The sequence below is a fragment of the Hordeum vulgare genome, chromosome 3H, assembly GCF_904849725.1.
Source record: "Hordeum vulgare subsp. vulgare chromosome 3H, MorexV3_pseudomolecules_assembly, whole genome shotgun sequence".
Classification (NCBI taxonomy): Eukaryota; Viridiplantae; Streptophyta; class Magnoliopsida; order Poales; family Poaceae; genus Hordeum; species Hordeum vulgare.
In genome coordinates, this window is record NC_058520.1 from 573,600,219 (window position 1) to 573,617,614 (window position 17,396).

Here is a 17,396-nt window from a genome sequence, read left to right on the forward strand (position 1 = left end):
CTATACTCTTTAGGGAGTTCGGCTTCCGTCAATTCGGCTAGAAAGTCAGCTAACACCTAAGATTTAATAGCTCGATGTGGCTTGTAAGTGATTTCAAAGGGTAAGGGCTAAATAGCCCATTTAGCTATGTGTCTCGTGGCATCCTTATTATTGATCATATCATTCAAGGTACCTCAGATGCTACCGTTACCGAACACTCTTGAAAGTAGTGTCGGAGCTTGCGAGATGTCATAAAGACTGTATAGGCTATCTTCTGGTAGTGAGGATAGTGAGTTTTGCACGGGGTGATGACTTCGGACACATAGTAAACTAGTTTCTGTATCCGTAGTTTGTGGTTCGCCACCTCTCGTTCGACCACGAGTATTGCGCTGACAACCTGATTTGTGGCCAGTATGTACAATAGCATTGGTTCTCCTATTGTAGGTGATGTCATTATTGGGTTACTAGCTAGCAATGTTTTAATTTCCGCCAGGGCTGATGTTGCTTTGTCGGTCCACTCGAAGTTTTTGTTCTCTTGAGTAGTCGATATAGCGGTAGTGCCTTTTCGCCAAGGCAAGAGATAGAACGGCTTAACGCCGCCACACAGCCCGCCAGTTTTTGTACATGTTTCAACTCCGCCGGGATCGCCGGTGGGTCAAAGCTTAGATTTTTACCGACTGAGAAATGATGAAATCGAGCAGTTTACCCGCAGGGACACTGAAGACACATTTCTTCGGATTGAGTCATATGTCATATTGCCGGAGATTGTCGAAGGTTTGTTGGAGTTCGTCCACCAGCTGACTGACGTGTTTGGTCTTGATGACCATGACATCCACGTATGCCTGGACTATCTTGCCGAATTTTTTTTCTAGGCACGTTTAAATCATGCGTTGATATGTGGGATCTGCATTATTTAACCCAAAGGGCATTATGTTGAAGCAGAATGGCCCGCATGGAGTATTGAAAGTAGTTCTAGCATGATCGGATTCCTTCATCTTTATTTGATGGTATCCGGAGTAAGCATCGAGGAAACGTAGTGAGTCGTGCCCCGTGGTGGCATCAATGATTTGGTCTATGCGAGGTAAAGGGCTTGGATCCTTAGGGCAGGCTTTATTGAGGTCTTTGAAATCGATGCATAACTGCCAGGATTTGTCCTTTTTTGGGACCATGACCAGGTTTGCCAACCACTCGGGGTGTTTGATATCTTGAATGAATCCGGCTTCAAGCAATTTTGCTAGTTCGGTGCCAATGGAAAGATGCTTGGGTTCGGAGAAGCGACGTAACGTCTGTTTGATACGTTTGAAGCCATGGATTATTGATGTCTGCTAGAACTACGTCGGTATTTCCCCAAAGAGGAAGGGATGATGCAGTATAGCGACGGTAGGTATTCCCCTCAGTGATGAGACCAACGTTATCGAACCAGTAGGAGAACCTCCTCACACCACATAAAAAACACCTGCACACAAATAACAAATACTCGCAACCTGACGTGTTAAAGGGGTTGTCAATCCCTCCCCGACAACGGCACCAGAAATTGGCACGTTGGCGGGAGACTATCTTGACTTGATCTTCCCCGACAACGGCGCCAGAAATTCCTTTCGGGTATGACGTCTCAAGCTAGGCAAAAACGTGAGGTCAAAGTGGTAGATAGGATAAATAAATCGCGGAACAAATAAATTGCAGCAAGGTATTTTTGTATTTTTGGTTTAATACATCTGAAAATAAAAGCAAAGGAAAATAGACCGCAAGGGCAAATATGATGAAAAGAGACCCGGGGGCCGTAGGTTTCACTAGTGGCTTCTCTCGAGAAAAATAGCAAACAGTGGGAAAACAATTACTGTTGGGCAATTGATATAACTTCAAATAATCATGACGATATCCAGGCAATGATCATTATGTAGGCATCACGTCCAAGATTAGTAGACCGACTCCTGCCTGAATCAACTAAAACCGCTATCCAGCATGCATCTAGTGTATTAAGTTCACGGAAAAACGGAGTAATGCAATAAGAACGATGACATGATGTAGACAAGATCTATTTATGTAGAAATAGACCCAATCTTGTTATCCTTAATAGCAACAATACATACGTGTCGTTTCCCTTTCTGTCACTGGGATCAAGCACCGTAAGATCGAACCCATCACAAAGCACCTCTTCCCATTGGAAGATAAATAGATCAAGTTGTCCAAACAAAACCCAAATACCGGAGAAGAAATACGAGGCTATAATCAATTACGCATATAAGAGATCAAAGAAGACTCAAATAACTTTCATGGATAAAAATATAGATCTGATCATAAACTCAAAGTTCATCGGATCCCACAAACACACCGCAAAAAGACTTACGTCATATGGATCTCCAAGAGACTATTGTATTGATAATCAAGAGAGAGAGAGGAAGCCATCTAGCTACTAACTATGGACCCGTAGGTCTACAAAGAACTACCCACACATCATCGGAGAGGCACCAGTGGACATGTGAACCCCTCCGTGATGGTGTCTAGATTGGATCTGTTGTTTCTGGACTCTGCGGTGGCTGGAATTGGATTTCATCCCCCCTCCTAGGGTTTCTGGAATATTGGGGTATTTATAGAGCAAAGAGGCGCTCCGGGAGGCCAACGAGGAGGGCACAACCCACCAGGGCGCGCTTGGGCCCCCAGGAGGGCCCTGGTGGGTTGAGCTCCCATCGGAGCTCCCCTGAGTTGCGTTCCTGGCCCACTGGATGTGTTCTGGCCCAAAAAAACCCGAAAAAGTTTCGCTGCGTCTGGACTCCATTTGGTATTGATTTCCTGCAGTGTAAAAAACATGCAAAAAACAACAACTGGCACTGGGCACCATGTCAATAGGTTAGTACCAAAAAATGATATAAAATGACTATAAAATGATTGTAAAACATCCAAGAATGATAATATAACAACATGGAACAATCAAAAATTATAGATAGGTTGGAGGCGTATCAGCATCCCCAAGCTTAATTCCTGCTCGTCCTCGAGTAGGCAAATGATAAAATAGAATTTTTGATGTGGAATGATGCCTAACATGTTCATCACATTTTTTTCTTTATAGCATGGACATTTGGACTTTTATATGGTTCAAAGCAATAGTCTAGTTTTGACATGAAGACTTTAATACTCAAGCATACTAACAAGAAACCATGTCTTTCAAAATATCAACACTAAAGCAAGTTATCCCTAGCCCATTATGCTCAATCATTGTTCCATTCATGAAACACACTCGAATATTAGCTACACCCGATGCTCAAATACGATCATAGTGCCCCTTAGTTGGTGCTTTATGAGAGAAGATGGAGACTCAAATTCAAAATAAAAATTGCATAAGTAAGAGAAAGGCCCTTCGCAGAGGGAAGTAGGGATTTGTAGAGATGCCAGAGCTCAAAGCGAAAATTGAGAGATACAAACATTTGTGGGAGGCATACTTTTCCCACCAACGAAAACGACTTAGAGCTCCCAACACTTTCCATGCTAGATACATCATAGGCGGTTCCCCAACAGAAAATAAAGTTTATTCCTTTTTCCACCATTACTTTCACTTTCCATGGCTTGTCCGTATCCACGGGTGCCCTCCATACCAACACTTTTCAAGGAAATTATTATTTGACAACAAAAAGTAAATTCATTTTTTTTTTCATTTTGGGACTGGCATCCCTAATACCTTTGTCGTACTCTCGTGCAATGACAAGTGATTAAATACTCATCGTAAGAATACCACATCTAGCATGGAAAATATTGGCCACCCCTCACCGCCTCGCGAGCGGTAGATCACACAAAAGAGAAATTTATTTTGAAAAATAGAGATGGCACATGCAGATTTCCTTAGAACAGCATGGAAATACCACATATATGTAGGTATAGTGGACTCATATGACAAAACTGGTTTAAAGGGTTTTGGATGCACAAGTAGTGATCATACTTAGTGCAAAATGAAGGCTAGCAAAAAGATTGAGAAGCGACCAACCAAGAAACGAAAAATCTCGTACCCAAGCATTAAGCATAAGTAACACCTAATAATGCACCACAAGTAGGATATAAATTTCATTGCATAACTCTTGACTTTCGTGCTTGCATAGGGAATCACAAACCTTAACATCAATGTTCTTACTAAAGAATAATTACCCATCAACATGACTCACATATCATATCGTCATATCTCAAAACCATTACTAAGAATCAAGTTTATTTTGTCCAATGATCTTCATGAAAGTTTTTATTATATCCTCCTTGGATATCTATCACTTTGGGACTATTTTCATATGTTGCTTTTGATAAGCTCAAACAAATTTAAGTGAAGAACATGAGCATAATTTTTCTTTCTCTCAAAATAATCTAGGTGAAGTAAGAGAGAATTTCTTAAAAAAATTTACTAACTCCCAAATAAATCTAAGTGAAGCATTAGAGCATTTCTTTAAAAATAACAAAGCACACCATGCTAAAAAACATATAAGTGAAGTACTAGAGCAAATCCATGGCTCTAAAAATTGAAGTGAAACATAGGAGCAAGCATAGCATAATTTTTGGCTCTCTCAAAAAGGTGTGTCCAGCAAGGATTCAAGACTTAAAACACAAAGAAAAACAAGCAAAGACTCATATCATACAAGACGCTCCAAGCAAAACTCATAATATGTGACGAATAAAAATATAGTTTCAAGTAAAATACCGATGGTTGCTAGAAGAAAGAGGGGATGCCACTCGGGGGCATCCCCAAGCTTAGTTGCTTGCTACTTCTTGAATATTATCTTGGGGTGCCTCGGGCATCCCCAAGCCTAGACTTTTGATAATTCTTATTCCTTCATCCATCGTAAGATCACCCAAAACTTGAAAACTTCAATCACACAAAACTCAACAAAACCTTCGTGAGATCCGTTAGTATAAGAAAGCAAACCACTACTATAAGTAGTGTTGAAAACCTATTCATATTTTATTTTTGCATTATATATACTGTATTAAAATTTTTCTATGGCAAAAATTCATCAAACAAAACCATAGAATCATCAAAACAAGCACACAATGCAAAGAAAACAGAATCTGTCAAAAACTGAACAGTCTGTAGCAATCTGACTACTTAGAATACTTATGTAACTCCAAAAATTCTAAAAACTTAGGAAGATGTGAATAATTTTCTTATTAATCTTCTGCAAAAAGAATCAACTCAAAATCACTCTTATGTTAAAAATTAAAAATAATTTTGTGAGCACAAAAGTTTCTGTTTTTCAGCAAGACCAAATCAACTTTCACCCAAATCATCCCAAAGGACTTGCTTGGCATAAACACTAATTTAAACCACAATAACATATCTAACCAGAGGTATAATTGTGTATTTTATTGAAAACAGCAAGAAAACCAAAAAGCAAAAAGATACAAGTTGGGTTGCCTCCAAAAAGCGCTATCGCTTTACGCCCCTAGCTAGGCATAACGCATAGGATCTAAGTGTTGTCCTCAGTAATCTTTGCCACTTTAGTAAGGGTCTTTTCAAATCCGGGAGGCTCTTTACGCTTCCGTAAATTTTCTGGAAAATAAACCATCTTGAGATCTAAAATATCCAACCGTTTATTGCAAAGGTTAATCAAAGTGTTCATACGATTGATACTACCATTGAGATGTTTGAGAGGTTCATTATATTTTTGCAATTCAGCCATATGTTTATGAAAATCAACAAGTTTGTCCAAAATTTGTATTCCTCTGAAGTGAAAGAGAACCATTTATTTTGTGGTGGAACTCCCAAAATCCCTTCTAAAATTTCATAGGCAGCATTACCATCCAGCTCAATAAAATTCCCTTTCGCGGCAAAATCCAAGAGTTGTCTATGATGCAAAGCCAATCCTACGTAAAAATTTCTAAGAATTTTTTTGCATCTCCCTTTATATTGCAAACACGGTAAGACTCCATAAGCCTATACCAAGCATCTTTCAAATTTTCTCCTTGTCTTTGTTTGAAGAATAGAACTTCAAAATATGGTAACAAAGGAGGAGCGTTCAAACTAGCCATTGTGAGAGAAAACAAGAACACGAATAGATCTGACGAGAAAACGGCGAACGAAAAAGAGGTCGAATAAAACAACAAATTTTTGTGAAGAAGGGGAGAGGAAAACCAGAGGCAAATGGCAAATAATGTAAATTGCAAGGAGATGAGATTTGTGATTAGGAACCTGGTTGATGTTGAAGATCCTCCCCACGGTCGGCTCCAAGAAATTCCGTTTGATGTCTGGTAGAACTACGTCGGTATTTCCCCAAAGAGGAAGGGATGATGCAGTATAGCGACGGTAGGTATTTCCCTCAGTGATGAGACCAAGGTTATCGAACCAGTAGGAGAACCTCCTCACAACACGTAAACAACACATGCACACAGATAACAAATACTCGCAACCCACGTGTTAAAGGGGTTGTCAATCCCTCCCCGGCAACAGCGCCAAAAATTGGCACGTTGGCGGGAGACTATCTTGACTTGATCTTCCCCGGCAACGGCGCCAGAAATTCCTTTTGATGTCTGCTAGAACTACGTCGGTATTTCCCCAAAGAGCAAGGGATGATGCAATATAGAGACGGTAGGTATTTCCCTCACTGATGAGACCAAGGTTATCGAACCAGTAGGAGAATCTCCTCACACCACATAAACAACACCTGCACACAAATAACAAATACTCGCAACCCGACGTGTTAAAGGGGTTGCCAATCCCTCCCCGATAACGACGCTAAAAATTGGCACGTTGGCGGGAGACTATCTTGACTTGATCTTCCCCGGCAACGGCGCCAGAAATTCCTTTCGGGTACGGCGCCTCAAGATAGAAAATAACTTGAGGTAAAAGTGGTAGATAAGATAAATAGATCATGGAAAAATAAATTGCAGCAAGGTATTTTTGTATTTTTGGTTTAATACATCTGAAAATAAAAGCAAAGGAAAATAGACCGCAAAGGAAAATATGATGAAATGTGACCCGGGGCCCCTAGGTTTCACTAGTGGCTTCTCTCGAGAAAAATAGCAAACGGTGGGAAAACAATTACTGTTGGACAATTGATAGAACTTCAAATAATCATGACGATATCCAGTCAATGATCATTATATAGGCATCACATCCAAGATTAGTAGACCGACTCCTCCCTGCATCTACTGCTATTACTCCACACATCGACCGCTATCCAGCATGGATATAGTTTATTAAGTTCATGGAAAAATGGAGTAATGCAATAAGAACGATGACATGATGTAGACAAGATCTATTTATATAGAAATAGATGTTGGGTAACGTAGCATAAATTCAAAATTTTTCCTACGCATGTTCAGATCTTCCTATGGAGAGACCAGCAACGAGAGAGGGGTAAGAGCATCTTCGTACCTTTGAAGATCGCTAAGCGGAAGCGTTGCTAGAACGCGGTTGATGGAGTCGTACTCGCAGCGATTCCGATCTAGTGCCGAACAACGGCACCTCCGCGTTCAACACACGTGCAGCCCGGTGACGTCTCCCGCACCTTGATCCAGCAAGGAGGAGGGAGAGGTTGGGGAAGAAGTCCAGCAACACGACGGCGTGGTGTCGGTGGAGAGAAGAGGTCTCCCGGCAGGGCTTCGCCAAGCGCCGGTACAGAGGAGGAGGGAGAGGAGCAGGGCTGCGCCGAGAGAGAGATAAAACCGTGTGTCAAACAGCCCCGAATCCTCAACTATATATAGGGGGAGAGGGAGGGGGCGCAGCCCATAGGGTTCCCACCCCCAAGGGGTGCGGCAGCCCCAGATGGGAGAGGGGGCGGCGGCCAGGGCAGGGAGGAGGGGTGGCGCACCCCTCTGGTGGGCCTTAGGCCCACCTATGCTAGGGTTTCCCCCTTCTCCCTTCTTCCTGCGCCATGGGCTAAGTGGGGGGGGGGGGGGGCGCACTAGCCCACCTAGGGGCTGGTTCCCTTCCCCACTTGGCCCATCTAGCCTCCCGGGGTCGTTGCCCCCCTTCGGTGGTCCCCTGGGACCTCCTCCGGTGGTCCCGGTGGTCCCGGTACGTTACCGGTGACGCCCGAAACACTTTCGGTGTCCAAAACCATCCGTCCTATATATCAATCTTTACCTCCGGACCATTCCGGAGCTTCTCGTGACGTCCGGGATCTCATCTGGGACTCCGAACAACTTTCGGTAACCACATACAACAATTCCCTATAACCCTAGCGTCATCGAACCTTAAGTGTGTAGACCCTATGGGTACGGGAGACAGGCAGACATGACCGAGACACCTCTCTGGCCAATAACCATCAGCGGGGTCTGGATACCCATGGTGGCTCCCACTTGCTCCACAATGATCTCATCGGATGAACCACGATGTCAAGGATTCAATCAATCCCGTATACGACTCCCTTTGTCTGTCGGTATAGAACTTGCCCGAGATTCGATCGTCGGTATACCTATACCTTGTTCAATCTCGTTACCGGTAAGTCTCTTTACTCGTTCCGTAGCACGTCATCGTGTGACTAACTCCTTAGTCACATTGAGCTCATGATGATGTTCTACCGAGTGGGCCCAGAGATACCTCTCCGTCACACGGAGTGACAAATCCTGATCTCGATTCGTACCAACCCAACAGACACTTTCGGAGGTACCCGTAGTGCACCTTTATAGTCACCCAGTTACGTTGTGACGTTTGATACACCCAAAGCACTCCTACGGTATCCGGGAGTTGCACAATCCCACGGTCGAAGGAAAAGATACTTGACATTAGAAAAGCATTAGCATACGAACAATACGATCTAGTGCTAGGCTTAGGATTGGGTCTTGTCCATCACATCATTCTCCCAATGATGTGATCCCGTTATCAATGACATCTAATGCCCATGATCAGGAAACCATGATCATCTATTGACTAACGAGCTAGCCAACTAGAGGCTTGCTAGGGACACATTGTGATCTATTTATTCACACATGTATTACTATTTCCTGTTAATACAATTATAGCATGAACAATAGACGATTATCATGAACAAGGAAATATGATAATAACCATTTTATTATTGCCTCTAGGGCATATTTCCAACAGTCTCCCACTTGCACTAGAGTCAATAATCTAGTTACATTGTGATGTATCGAACACCCATAGCATTATGGTGTTGATCATGTTTTGCTCATGGAAGAGGTTTAGTCAACGGGTCTGCAATATTCAGATCCGTGTGTACTTTACAAATATCTATCACTCCAATCTGTACATGGTCCTGGATGGAGTTGTAGCGACGCTTGATGTGCTTCGTCTTCCGGTGAAACCTGGGCTCCTTGGCTATGGCAATGGCTCCAGTGTTATCACAGAAGAGTGTCATAGGACCCGACGCGCTTGGAACCACTCCAAGGTCGGTGATGAGCTCCTTCATCCAAATTCCTTCATGAGCTGCTTCTGAAGCAGCTATGTACTCCGCTTCACATGTAGATGCTGCCACGACTTCTTGCTTGCTGCTGCACCAGCTCACTGCCCCACCATTCAACACATATACGTATCCGGTCTGTGACTTGGAGTCATCCGGATCTGTGTCGAAGCTAGCGTCGACGTAACCCTTTACGACGAGCTCTTCGTCACCTCCATAAACGAGAAACATTTCCTTAGTCCTTTTCAGGTACTTAAGGATATTCTTGACCGCTGTCCAGTGTTCCGTACCGGGATCACTTTGGTACCTCCCTACCAAACTTATGGCAAGGTTTATATCAGGTCTGGTACAAAGCATGGCATACATTAGAGAGCCCACGGCTGAAGCGTAGGGGACAGAACTCGTCTTCTCTCTATCTGCTGCCGTGGTCGGCGACTGAGTCTTACTCAATCTCATACCTTGCAAAACTGGCAAGAACCCTTTCTTTGAGTTTTCCATATTGAACTTCTTCAATATCTTGTCAAGGTATGTACTTTGCGAAAGACCTATGAGGCGTCTCGATCTATCTCTATAGATCTTGATGCCTAATATGTATGCAGCTTCTCCAAGGTCCTTCATTGAAAAACTCTTGTTCAAATAGGCCTTTATGCTCTCCAACATTTCTATATTATTCCCCATCAATAATATGTCATCTACATATAATACGAGGAAAGCTACAGAGCTCCCACTCACTTTCTTGTACAGACAGGCTTCTCCGTAAACCTGTATGAACCCAAACGCTTTAATCACCTCATTAAAGCGAATGTTCCAACTCCGAGATGCTTGCACCAGCCCATAGATGGAGCGCTGGAGCTTGCACACTTTGTTAGCACCCTTAGGATCGACAAAACCTTCTGGTTGCATCATATACAACTCTTCCTTAAGGTTCCCGTTAAGGAACGCTGTTTTGACATCCATTTGCCAAATTTCATAATCATAAAAGGCGGCAATTGCTAACATGATTTGGACTGATTTCAGCTTCGCTACGGGAGAGAAAGTATCTTCGTAGTCAACTCCTTGAATTTGTCGAAAACCCTTTGCGACAAGTCGAGCTTTGTAAACGGTTACATTACCGTTTGCATCAGTCTTCTTCTTGAAGATCCATTTATTTTCTATGGCTTGCCGGTCATCGGGCAAGTCCACCAAAGTCCATACTTTGTTCTCATACATGGATCCTATCTCGGATTTCATGGCCTCAAGCCATTTGTTGGAATCCGGGCCCGCCATTGCTTCTTCATAGTTCGAAGGTTCACCGTTGTCTAACAACATGATTTCCATCACAGGGTTGCCGTACCACTCTGGTGCGGATCGTACCCTTGTGGACCTTCGCGGTTCAGTAGTAACTTGATCTGAAGCTTCATGATCATCATCATTAACTTCCTCTTCAGTCGGTGTAGGCGCCACAGGAACAACTTCCTGCGCTGCGCTACTTTCCTGTTCGAGAGGGGGTGTAATTACCTCATCAAGTTCTACCTTCCTCCCACTTACTTCTTTCGAGAGAAACTCTTTCTCTAGAAAGGATCCGTTCTTGGCAACAAAGGTTTTACCTTCAGATCTAAGATAGAAGGTATACCCAATAGTTTCCTTAGGGTATCCTATGAATACACATTTCTCCGCTTTGGGTTCGAGCTTTTCTGGTTGAAGTTTCTTCACATAAGCATCGCAGCCCCAAACTTTAAGAAACGACAACTTAGGTTTCTTGCCAAACCATAGTTCATACGGTGTCATCTCAACGGATTTAGACGGTGCCCTATTTAAAGTGAATGCTGCAGTTTCTAATGCGTATCCCCAAAATGATAGCGGTAAGTCGGTGAGAGACATCATAGATCGTACCATATCTAATAAAGTGCGATTACGACGTTCACACACTCCGTTGCGCTACGGTGTGCCAGGCGGCGTCAGTTGTGAAACGATTCCACACTTCCTTAGGTGTGTGCCAAACTCGTGACTCAAATATTCTCCTCCACGATCAGATCGTAGACATTTAATTTTTCTGTCACGTTGATTCTCAACCTCACTCTGAAATTCCTTAAACTTTTCAAACGTCTCAGATTTGTGCTTCATCAAGTAGATATACCCAAGAGATTGGGTCTTGTCCATCACATCATTCTCCCAATGATGTGATCCCGTTATCAATGACATCTAATGCCCATGATCAGGAAACCATGATCATCTATTGACTAACGAGCTAGCCAACTAGAGGCTTGCTAGGGACACATTGTGATCTATTTATTCACACATGTATTACTGTTTCCTGTTAATACAATTATAGCATGAACAATAGACGATTATCATGAACAAGGAAATATGATAATAACCATTTTATTATTGCCTCTAGGGCATATTTCCAACAATAGACCCCATCTTATTATCCTTAATAGCAACGATACATACGCGTCGTTTCCCTTTTTGTCACTGGGATCAAGCACCGTAAAATCGAACGATCACAAAGCACTTCTTCCCATTACAAGATAAATAGATCAAGTTGGCCAAACAAAACCCAAATACCAGAGAAGAAATACGAGGCTATAATCAATCATGCATGTAAGAGATCAAAGAAGACTCAAATAACTTGCATGGATAAAAACATAGATCTAATGATAAACTCAAAGTTCATCGGATCCCAACAAACACACCCCAAAAAAAAATACATCATATGGATCTCCAAGAGACCATTGTATTGATAATCAAGAGAGAGAGAGAGAGAGAGAGGAAGCCATCTAGCTACTAACTACGGACCCTTAGGTATACAAAGAACTACTCACACATCATCGGAGAGGCACCAATGGACATGATGAACCCCTCCATGATGGTGTCTAGATTGGATCTGGTGTTTTTCGACTCTGCGGCGGCTGGAATTGATTTTCATCCCTCCTCCTAGGGTTTCTAGAATATTGGGGTATTTATAGAGCAAAGATGCGGTGTGGGAGGCCAACGACGAGGGCACAACCCACCCCCATCGGAGCTCCCCTCAGGTGCGTTCCTGGCCCACTGGATGTCTTCTGGCCCAAAAAAATTCCACAAAAAGTTTCGCTTCGTTTGGACTCCTTTGGTATTGATTTCTTGCGATTTAAAAAACATGTAGAAAACAACAACTGGCACTGGGCACTATGTCAATAGGTTAGTACCAAAAAATGATATATAATGACTATAAAATGATTGTAAAATATCCAAGAATGATAATATAACAACATGGAACAATAAAAAATTATAGATACGTTGGAGACGTATCAATTATGTTCAAGCTCTGCTCGACCAGTCTTCATGGGATTCCTGGCATGTGTGAAGGGTTCTAGACAAATATGTCCCAATTTTCTCGTAAGAATGTGCACAATGCTTCATCGACCGCACGGTTGAGTTGTGCTCCGATGGACGCTGTTTCAGTGGGGTCCGTCGGGTGCACTTGAAATTTGACTATTTTGTCGGTAAGCTTGAAGGATGTGGACTTGGGTCTCTTGCTAAGACTTACATCATCACTGTTGATACGTCCATTTTGCATCATGTTTTCATGTTGTTATTTATCGCTTCTTTGGCTGTTATTTCACTTCACGGTACTATTCTTATGCCTTTTCTCTCTTATTTTGCAAGGTTTACATGAAGAGGGAGAATACCGACAACTGGAATTCTGGCCTGAAAGTGGAGCAAAGTTGAGATACCTATTCTGCGCAACTCCAAACACCGTGAAAATCAACGGAGATTTCTCCCAATTTATAAAAAATACTGGGCCGAAGAAGTGCCGGAGGGGCACCACGGGGTGCCCACAAGCCTGCACGGCGCGGCCACCCCCCAGGCCGCGCAATGGGGGCTTGTGGGCAGCCCACTGGCCCCCCTCTTTTGCTATATGGAGGGTTTCGTCCAGGAAAAAATCAGAAGGGAGCTTTTTCGTGGTTTCGCCGCCTCCACGAGGCGGAACTTGAGCTGAACCAATCTAGAGCTCCGGCAGGACGATCCTGCCGGGGAAACTTCCCTCCCGGAGGGGGAAATCGTCGCCATCGTCATCACCAACACTCCTCTCATCGAAGGGGACTCGTCACCATCAACATCTTCATCAGCACCATCTCATCTCCAAAGCCGAGTTCATCACTTGTAACCAATCTCCGTCTCGCGACTCCGATTGGTACTTGTAAGGTTGCTAGTAGTGTTGATTACTCTTTGTAGTTGATGCTAGTTGGATTACTTGGTGGAAGAGTTTATGTTCAGATCCTTGATGCTACTCATTAAACCTCTGATCATGATTATGATTATGCCTTGTGAGTAGTTACTTTTGTTCCTGAGGACATGGGATAAGTCATGCTAATAATAGTCATGTGAATTTGGTATTCGTTCGGTATCTTGATATGTTGTATGTTGTTTTTCCTGTAGTGGTGTTATGTGAACGTCGACTACATAACACTTCACCATTATTTGGGCCTAGAGGAAGGCATTGGGAAGGAGTAAGTAGATGATGGGTTGCTAGAGTGACAGAAGCTTAAACCCTAGTTTATGCGTTACTTCGTAAGGGGCTGATTTGGATCCACTAGTTTAATGCTATGGTTAGACTTTGTCTTAATTCTTCTTTCGTAGTTGCGCATGCTTGTGAGAGGGGTTAATCATAAGTGGGATGCTTGTCCAAGTAAGGACAGTACCCAAGCGCCGGTCCACCCACATATCAAACTATCAAAGTAACAAACACGAATCATATGAACATGATGAAACTAGCATGACAGAAATTCTCGTGTGTCCTCGGGAGCGTTTTTCCTCTTATAAGACTTTGTCCAGGCTTGTCCCTTGCTACAAAAGGGATTGGGACACTTTGCTGCACCGTTGCTACTTTTGTTACTTGTTGCTTGCTACGAATCATCTCACCACACAATCACTTGTTACTGACAATTTCAGTGCTTGCAGAATTTACCTTGCTTAAAACCACTTGTCAGATCCTTCTGCTCCTCGTTGGGTTCGACACTCTTACTTATCGAAAGGACTACGATTGACCCCCTATACTTGTGGGTCATCAACTGTCCACCACCGATCTTAGTTCAGTGAGTTCTTCATCCACAAGGGCCTCCGAAAGTGCCTCAACGCGAGGGCGAGCGTTGTGGTTTTATTCTTAGCCCACAGAGCTCTGTCCGGATTGCTTATGAGGGTAATGACACTGTTAGGCCCGGGAATTTTGATTTTTTGCTTAGAATTTTTAAAGGCCTCTCGTTCGAGAGGAGTGTGATAGCCGCTTTTGAAGGGTACGATATGGAGGGTGAGTTCTTCGGACCTGTAATTCTCGTAGGTGCCGAATACTACATTGAGGGAGACTCGGCATGTGCATCACGTTTTTGTTTCCAGGGATAATTCCTCAATAGGTTGTGCTGCTCCATTCGATGCGAGATCTATCAAATTGCATTTTATCCAAGGTATCCTCATAAACAAGGTTTAAGCCACTGCCGCCATCCATTAGTACCTTGGATAGTTTGAACCCATCTATACTAGGATTAAGGACTAATGCGACAGGTGTTTGGTTAGAACTTATTCCAGACTGGTCTTCCTTCGTAAAGGTTATAGGCATGTTTGTCCAAGGATTTGTTGCTGCCACCATGAATACCTGGTCGGTTTCTCGGAGAGCCCTTTTCCTTTGATTATTTGAGGAGAAAGTCTCATAAATTGTGAGTATGTTGACACTGTTGTGAGACAATTTGAATGAACGCCCTTGCAGTGGTTGGGTCCCGAGGATAGCCTCTCCGCTTTTAGCCACCTGCCTGATGACCCAACATGCTCGAAGCACGTGAGTCAAAACAATGTTTAGTAATGCAGAATGCATGGGACAAAGGATGTCCAGTAGCTTATCAAGTACACTTTGGGATCCGTCAAGGGGCCTGTTCTTTTTCTTCGAGGGCCCGCACTTGATTAGTCGTTGTTGGGTTGTGCACTTCCTCCGAGCTTCTCTGGGCTACTCAGTATGGATTGGTTCCACTTGTAGTTGCTGAGACTATCGGGTGCTTTCCATGGCACAATACTTACATATCAATGTAGAAAGCTCGGTAAGGCTTTGAATGCAGAGACATGCGAGGGCATTTAATATTCCCTCCTCATGGCAGTTATGTCGGAATTTTTTTATAATATCCTAGCCATTGCAATCCGGTATCTGGTTTATGGTCGGTAGGAATCTAGCACAGAAGTGTTGGACTGTTTCCCCGAGCTCCTGTCGGACACGGGGGAGGTCCGTCATGCTAGACCTTTCTCAGATGTTCACATGATGCCTAGATTGGGAGGTGGGTGAGGAAAAATTTGGTGTATCGACACAAGACGTGCCTCTGGTATCGCTAATTGTATTCGATACCATTGAGTACTTGGGAGCGTCTAGTTCGGAGCCTGTACGGCCAGCCGATCATGACTGCTTGTGTTCCGAACAGAGTTCGGGGTGTAATTCGATTGCCGGATGGCCTGGAGAGTCCGGGTTACCGGATACCTGGACGCAGATGGTTCTAAGTTCCGATGGTCTTGAGAGTGAACCTTTCGCCAGTTCCTGAACAGTGGTGACGATGTGAGTAATAGGCGGGATATAGATTTCCCTTTCATCGGGTGTGATCCCCATGTGGTCGTAGATCGACGATTGGTCATGGGACACTCCCATGGCCTGAATTCGGCCAAGGAGCTCATCTAATTCCTTAACATTCATCATGCCCGTATGTCCGAAATCCATGGGATCAGCTAGAGGCATCATCGTCTTTGGAATATTTGGAGTCGTGTCCGAGTTGCGTTCACCCAGTGGTGATCCGCACAAAGCGCTCGACTCGGTATTCGAGACCAGAGCCTAGTAAGGAGCCGTCTCGAGGATGAGATCCACCTCCTCTGATGTCGAGGCAACGAAGGTAAGAGGTGCTGTCAGAATAAGGTCTCCCCAAGGATTGGCGACGAACTCTAAGTTTCGTATCTGATCTTTTGATCGGGGCGAGGCTTCCGACCCGGTCTAGGCGACCGGGTGGATCGGCATGCAGCACGATGCTGCCGAACGTGGAGACATGTCCAGGGACGAAAACGTCCCCGGTGTGGATGTCGTCGTTAATGATGAGGCGAGCCATCGATCCTTGTTACGATCCTACAACGGAGCTCTCAATGAAAGCACCAACGTTAGTGTCAAAACCAGCTGATCTCGAGTAGGGGGTCTGAACTGTGGATCTTGGATCGATTAGTAACATGGGAGGAAGGAGATGATGTTTTACCCAGGTTCGACCCTCTTGATGGAGGTAAAATCCTATGTCCTGCTCTAGTTGTATTGATGATGTAATACACAGTACAGAGTTGATCTACCTCGAGATTGGATGTTGTGGTCTAAACCCTAATCACGATGAGCTTAATATATCAAATGGACTATGCCCCCTTGTTTATATAGATACCAGGGGTGCTAGGGTTACACAAAGTCAGTTACAATAGGGAAGGAATATGCCAATTACTATGTCGTCTTGGATTGTACGCCAAGTCTTCAGAAGAGTCCATCTTGATTCTAATGCCTTAAATGATGACCGGACAAGCCCAGGAGTCCGACCCATGAGAATAGATAGGCAGACCGAGGACCCCTTAGTCCCAGACTCCCTCACGCATCTTCACATGTTCTCTCACACATCCCTAGGTACTCATCCCATGAATCAATGACCGTACCATATGCAAGCATATGGAGTGCGGCCGTGCATTTCTGGTAATGAGAGAAGCCAATTGTTCCCACGACGTACTTCTTCAAGATGAAGTAGTCATCATAGGACCGGACGCCATGGTCAGCGGAGACAAACGATTGAAGACAGTCTTGCTCATCCGGAAACGCCGGCAAAAATGGTCAACGAAGAGTGCATCCGGGTAAAGTAGTCTGCCATCAGTCTCGAATGGCGGCGTGCCTTATTGCGGTTACGCACTCGATGACCCTTGATCGATCCCTTGAAATTAAGAACATGCTCTTCTGCACGTTCCATGTCTTCAAGGACCGCGTGTATCGCCATCTCATCCATGTAGTCATCCCCGTCGGACGAGCCTTCGAATGACTCAACATAGTGCTCATATATGTACTCCAATTTGAAATCCATC